The sequence below is a fragment of the Strongylocentrotus purpuratus genome, unplaced genomic scaffold (assembly GCF_000002235.5).
Source record: "Strongylocentrotus purpuratus isolate Spur 01 unplaced genomic scaffold, Spur_5.0 spur5_contig_857, whole genome shotgun sequence".
NCBI classification, from domain to species: domain Eukaryota; kingdom Metazoa; phylum Echinodermata; class Echinoidea; order Camarodonta; family Strongylocentrotidae; genus Strongylocentrotus; species Strongylocentrotus purpuratus.
Window position 1 is genome coordinate 221955 of NW_022145565.1, and position 6006 is coordinate 227960.

Genomic DNA, 6006 nt, shown 5'->3' on the forward strand with positions numbered 1-6006 from the left:
CTACTATTGATAGAAAGGGGGGAGGGAAACATTACACACTATTTGTTCCCCCACTTTTAATTGAGAGAGTGGAGAAACAAAACACACAATCTCTATTTTCATCCACTATTGATTGAAAGATTAGGAGAGGGGTATCACACATTTTGCGGACGGGGGTGCTAGAACCACTTATTTTTATATATAATTGTATATTTTTTTCTTCCAATATGTACTTCTCACAGATTGTCAAATGAAAAATTGTAAACGAAGGGATTGTAGAAGAAGTGAATTGATGGCAAATACAAGAGGAGAAAAAGACATAACTGGTTTTGGTAACCGAATTTCATTGGTTGTAAACCAAGCTAAACTCGTGGAAAATATGGGGAATATGAGAAACATGTAACATCATAAAAACATTACTTTTCACACTCACTTGAATGGAAGCTGGATTTAGATCAAAACGTTGCGAGTATTTTACCATGCACTACACTATGGGAATGTGGACGAGGGGGGGGGGGCGATAATGACAAAAAACACAGAGGGAATAACCGTTGAAAGAGAGAGGGTTTGTGTTGGAAAGAACTCGGTACTCTCTAAGGAAGAAAAGAGTGATGTTCACTCTATTTTCACTCCCCCAGGACAGGAGTCACGTTAGTGATCACTTGTTTAGGAGTGAATATCGATTGATCTTAGAGTGCTCTCTAAGAAAAAAAGAGTAAATGTTCACTACATTTTCACTCTCCAGAGGAGTCACGTCAGTGATCACTCGATTTAAAAAAAAAGGAAAGATAACGTAATTGTAACACTGCAAACGTATTTCCTCTATGGTGGAGAGAAGGGAAGGACATTATAGATGTTCGTCCCTCCTGCGTATGGTACGTATATAAAACATTTCAATTTTTTTCTTTCTACCAAGGCAAGAAGGAAGGTGTCAAAATTTACTGCGAATACATGTGGCATTCTGCAAACAATAACTTTGCCATTCTCAAGGATGTATGAAACAGAAGAATATTACAATCACCGTTGAAAAAACACTACAGCAAGTGGAAGAGTGTTAATAGCGAAAAATGCTTAAATTGTTGAGGGCGATAGACGGGATACAAACTAAGGCGAATTGGAGGATAAGAGGATGGAATGATCGACGTAGAAAACACAGGGAGAAGCAAAGGGTTTACTAAGTTGAAGTAGTGGAAAGAGAGCGCTGGTCTGGGAATCGCGATGCACTCAGTTCAAGACCATTTGTATAATGTATGTGCCCACTGGTAGGAATCATACCAAGTCTGTTCATTCGTAATATCCATGCATGACTGCAAATACATGAATGGCTGTTCCCACTGTGGCAAGTGGAATCACAAGGCAGATGAAGAACAAAATATGATTCTGCCACTCTCAAGGATGATAGAATGAAAAGCGAACAGGCAAATCAAAAGGATTAGGAAAAAGTCGTTCAAAAACCTTACACTATATAATATATGACAAGAGAAAGAATGATATGCATACATTCATACATATTGATATTTATATAGCGCCTTTACATAAACATGCTCAAAGCGCTTTACATTAGTAAACAAAACAGAATAATTATTTTGCTCTCCAAGCGCATACACTGTAAATTTGTTATGCAAAGCTGTGTAAAGTTCAATTATTCAAAAGTTGTGCACCACATGAACAAAGCCTGGTTCATACAATAAATGTAACAAACAATTGTTTTCGAACCATCATGGTGATTACAAGTTAAATAGAACATTCATGTTATAATACAGATTATTCTCGCGCATGGTATTGGATGTAATTAGAGAATTGTAAGATCACATCATGACGAGTAGAATGAGGAAGCATATATCGCGCAAAGTTGAAAATCGTTCATGCAGCTCATGACTGTGTATGATAGGAGCATGGACCCTACCACAAGGTAAAGGAGGAATGGTGATACAAATGCGAATCGACACCCACCGAGTGGGAATGGTGCGGGAGTGGGGGGGGGGGGCTAACATTGAGTGACACAAACACTAGAGGCATGGCGGTGGAATATAGAGACCATCGATCTTAGAATATTAGGGAGATCCTCAGTTCAAAACCAAGTTCATGCACAATTCCCTTGCTCAAGGCCATGAATCAGGAAGTTTCCTTGGGTGTGAACACGAAACATTACAAATAACGATATTGTAGTTTGGGCGGATATGGTATAGATGGGAGCATACAACAAAATATAGGGATTAATGGGAGGGGAGTAGTTAACCCTTTAAGCACGTATAAGTGCGATGGTGTTGAGTGGAGAGCAAGACAACCTCTAGTCTAGCCATGAGCATGGTTCAAAACCATGCTGATGTACACAATCTTTGGCAACGTCCTTATAGTTACATGGAGAAGAACAAACATTTGACATAATTATAATCAAATATGCTTTTTTCCCCACTGTGAATGCTGTGGTAAATAAAGGGCTCGAACAGCAAGAGTAAGGAATCTAGGATATTGTCATTACACAAATGCAATTTTACCCCATAAGGCCCATTGACTACATTTTTTTCGGAAGGAAGAGATATATGGCTATTCAATTATAATAGCTGATAAAACTTTCCATCTTCTTCTCTTGTTGTTCTCCCTCCGCTATTTCAGAGATCAGCGATCCCATGGGCCGCAAGACATTGGGAAGTAGGTTTCACACACGGTCCCTAAAAACACTAGAAGTGCCTTTCATTGACCAAGCTTTGTTACCCGGAATTAAATGCTCTAAATCTAGATGGAAACGAAAATTTAATCCCACCCGACTGCATTTTTGTTGTTGTTGTCTTTTTTTTCTTAAGTAAATCTGATGGCTAAGGTTGGACTGAATACTCTTTTGTCAATGAATCAGACATAATTATATTCGAGGGGCCAAATCTTTAATGTGTGAAATAGGACGACTATTTCAGTACATGCTCCTAGCTTATGCAAATGCTGTAAAAAAGAATGATAATTTTGGAGACCAGTAATGTGTTATACGATAAGAAACCGCAGCTACAAAATAATTGTGCAATTTTAGGAGTGACAGGGTCGCATGCCCTCACCCAAATCAAATGGCGGGGAGAAGGAATGAGAGAAAGAGAGAGAGAGAGAGAGAGAGAGAGAGAGAGAGAGAGAGAGAGAGAGAGAGAGAGAGAGAGAGAGAGAGAGAGAGATGATTTACCTTCCCAGCCCCAATATTATTTTTTTGGCCTTGTTGAAACGCAACTCATTTACCAATCCACCAAAATTTCCTTCTCTGTTTTTTAGCTTTCGCAGAAAACTTACGCATCTTCAACAAAGCTGGCGCTATAACCATTGAAAAAACAATAATCTAGAAATCTACACGTACTAAATGGACGTAAAACAGAGAGGGAAGCTGTCATGAAACTGTAATATGTTACCATTTTCCTGTCGAACTAAGAAGAGTATTATGTAGTCATAGCGATGATTTGATAACTGTGGATGGTAAGAACAATATTCTGTCTCATGCTAGCCCTATTGTTTTGTTAAACGTTTAAATGTATGTACGTTTTTTAATGTGTCTGTGTCTGTCAATCGTGTCGACTGACTGTTTATCACACGAAACCGATTGCGTTGTGCTGCACTGAGCAAAGGGTAGCTGCGAGCTCGAGTGCACTGCTGACTGCATTGTGTGTGTGGACGTGGGGGGAATGAGTTGAGATTAAATTTTGATGTGATATTGAGCAAGAATTTGTCATTATGTAACCAAGGGTTAGCCTTAAGGGCTTGCTGATATTGAAATATGAAATTGATATCACAAAACCTTAATTGGTACCATAATAACATTTAAACCCTACGAGTATGAGCGCGATTGACATGTTGGAGTCTATGTACAATGGCATGGAAAGCAAGGTATTCTGGAAGGGCAAGACCAGCAACCCAATTCCCATATCTCAAGGGGTCCGGCAAGGTGGGGTTCTGTCTCCGACATTGTACACAACATTCGTTGATGGCCTAATAAAGGAATTGCGTGAGAAGAACCTGGGATGCTCAATAGGTGGCCGTTTCTCTGGCATTATTGTATTCGCTGATGATGTTGCTCTCCTTAGCAACTCATCGGCTGAACTTCAACAGATGTTGGAGATCACCTTTGACTACGTTAGGCACTGGCACTACAAAATCAATTCCTCAAAAAGTGCAGTGATTGTGACCAGCAAGTCAAAGCAAACTTCAGGGTCAGCTTGGGTAGTTAATGGGTTAACCATCAAGGAGAAAGTCACTCATCCACATCTTGGTATCTCCAAATCTGGCGCACGGCATGACCCCACAGACAATATCATCGGAACGGGTCTCCGAACTTTCTACGCCCTCTCTGGTACTGGTGCGTATACTGGTGGCCTCATCCCTACACTTGTTTCCCATCTGTGGAAAACCTTCTGCATTCCGAGAATGCTACATGGCTCGTCCACAACCAAGTTCACAAAATCAATGCTGCTGAAACTTGACAGGGCCCAATCACATCTCTTCAAACAGATATTAGGGGTGCCGAAGTCTGCTGCTGATGAGATTGTCTACTTGCTCACCAACCTCCTGCCAGTCTCAGTGCAAATTGATCTTGGTAGGCTCTTGCTTTTAGGTCAACTCATCAAGCTTGATCACAGCCGTTTTGAATTCAGAACATTCCTAGATGCCCTCAAAACGCATACACCCTCAATACTGGTCCTTTAAGAGGCATTGAGGAAGTATGATCTTCCAGACCTCCAAAGCCTCGTCTCGAACCCACCCCTCTACTCAACATGGAAAAGGATGATCAACTACAAAGTCATCCTGGTGGTAAAACACAATACTCTACAAGGAATCCGCTCTAAGTCCTCTCTCAAGTTCTGGATAAATATCACTCTACCCTCTGCAAATCTCCTATATCCAAAGAATGCATCATCTCCTCCCATCCGAAGAGCTCTTATAGTGAGAGCCCAATTACTCACATGTACTTACTTGACACAATGCCGTCTTTTCACGCTTAAGAAATCGCCTATCTCTACATGCCCCCTTTGTAAAACCAACGATGAGACAGTGGAGCACTTTGTTGGAGTCTGCTCATACCTGGCTCATCTCCGTCTGGATTTCATCAGCAAAGTCAAGGAATGCCTCGTGGATTATCCCATCTGTCTAAACCTATATGTTGTTGATGACCCAAAGCAATTTACTCCTGCTACTCTGTTACCCCTGCATCCATGCTTGCCTTCCGAAATTCATAATAACCTACTTCTACTATCGCTCTTTTTCCTACACAAAATTGATGCTTCTCGTTCTAAGACTCTCCAAAGCTCCTAACCGGTCGGATTATACACATTTACTTTATTTGGACTCCAGGAATCTCCAAAACAGTGGAGGGATCAACTAAGAAGAAGAAGAAGATTGAGAAGAGGCAGGTAACCAAAACAAAAATTGCTGGCCCTAATCGGTAAATAGCTCCTTTCCCCACCAAACTTCTTCTTCTTCTTCTTAGCTCGGCTTTCTCCAGTTTGGAGAACTGGAGTTGGTGCAGGTGTTGGTAGTACACATATAAAAAGGATAGGCAGGTTTGCATGCGCATGCAGCGGCATCACATACATGTAGTGGAACGTTTAACGTGGAGGTCAAGTATGAAACTTGAGAGAGAGATTGTGAAAGAGTGAGGGGTTGATCCAGTCGGAAAGAGATGTGTGAGAGCAGGAGCCAAGTAGCGATAGCTTTGTGAAGCATTCACCCTTTGTTTTTGTGTTGGAATAATGGCTCTCCAAACGAACATTGCACAATGGCTTAGGAGTTCGCTAGTGGACGGTTCTTTCTTCTCATACAAAGCACTTTGAAATTGGTCAAGAATTCAACAAGAATATGAGATTTTGTACCGGAGTGATATATTATAAGGATGACGAGATGGTGACATTAAATTAAATGTGTTTGATTTTGAAAAATCAGCCTATCCCCTCATTACACCTTTAATTCATTCATTTAAAATACAAATGGTATTTATCAAAATTTATGACTTTAGAGAGCAGTAAGGGCAAATGCATGTATTATTTGTTTTATTTTATGTTT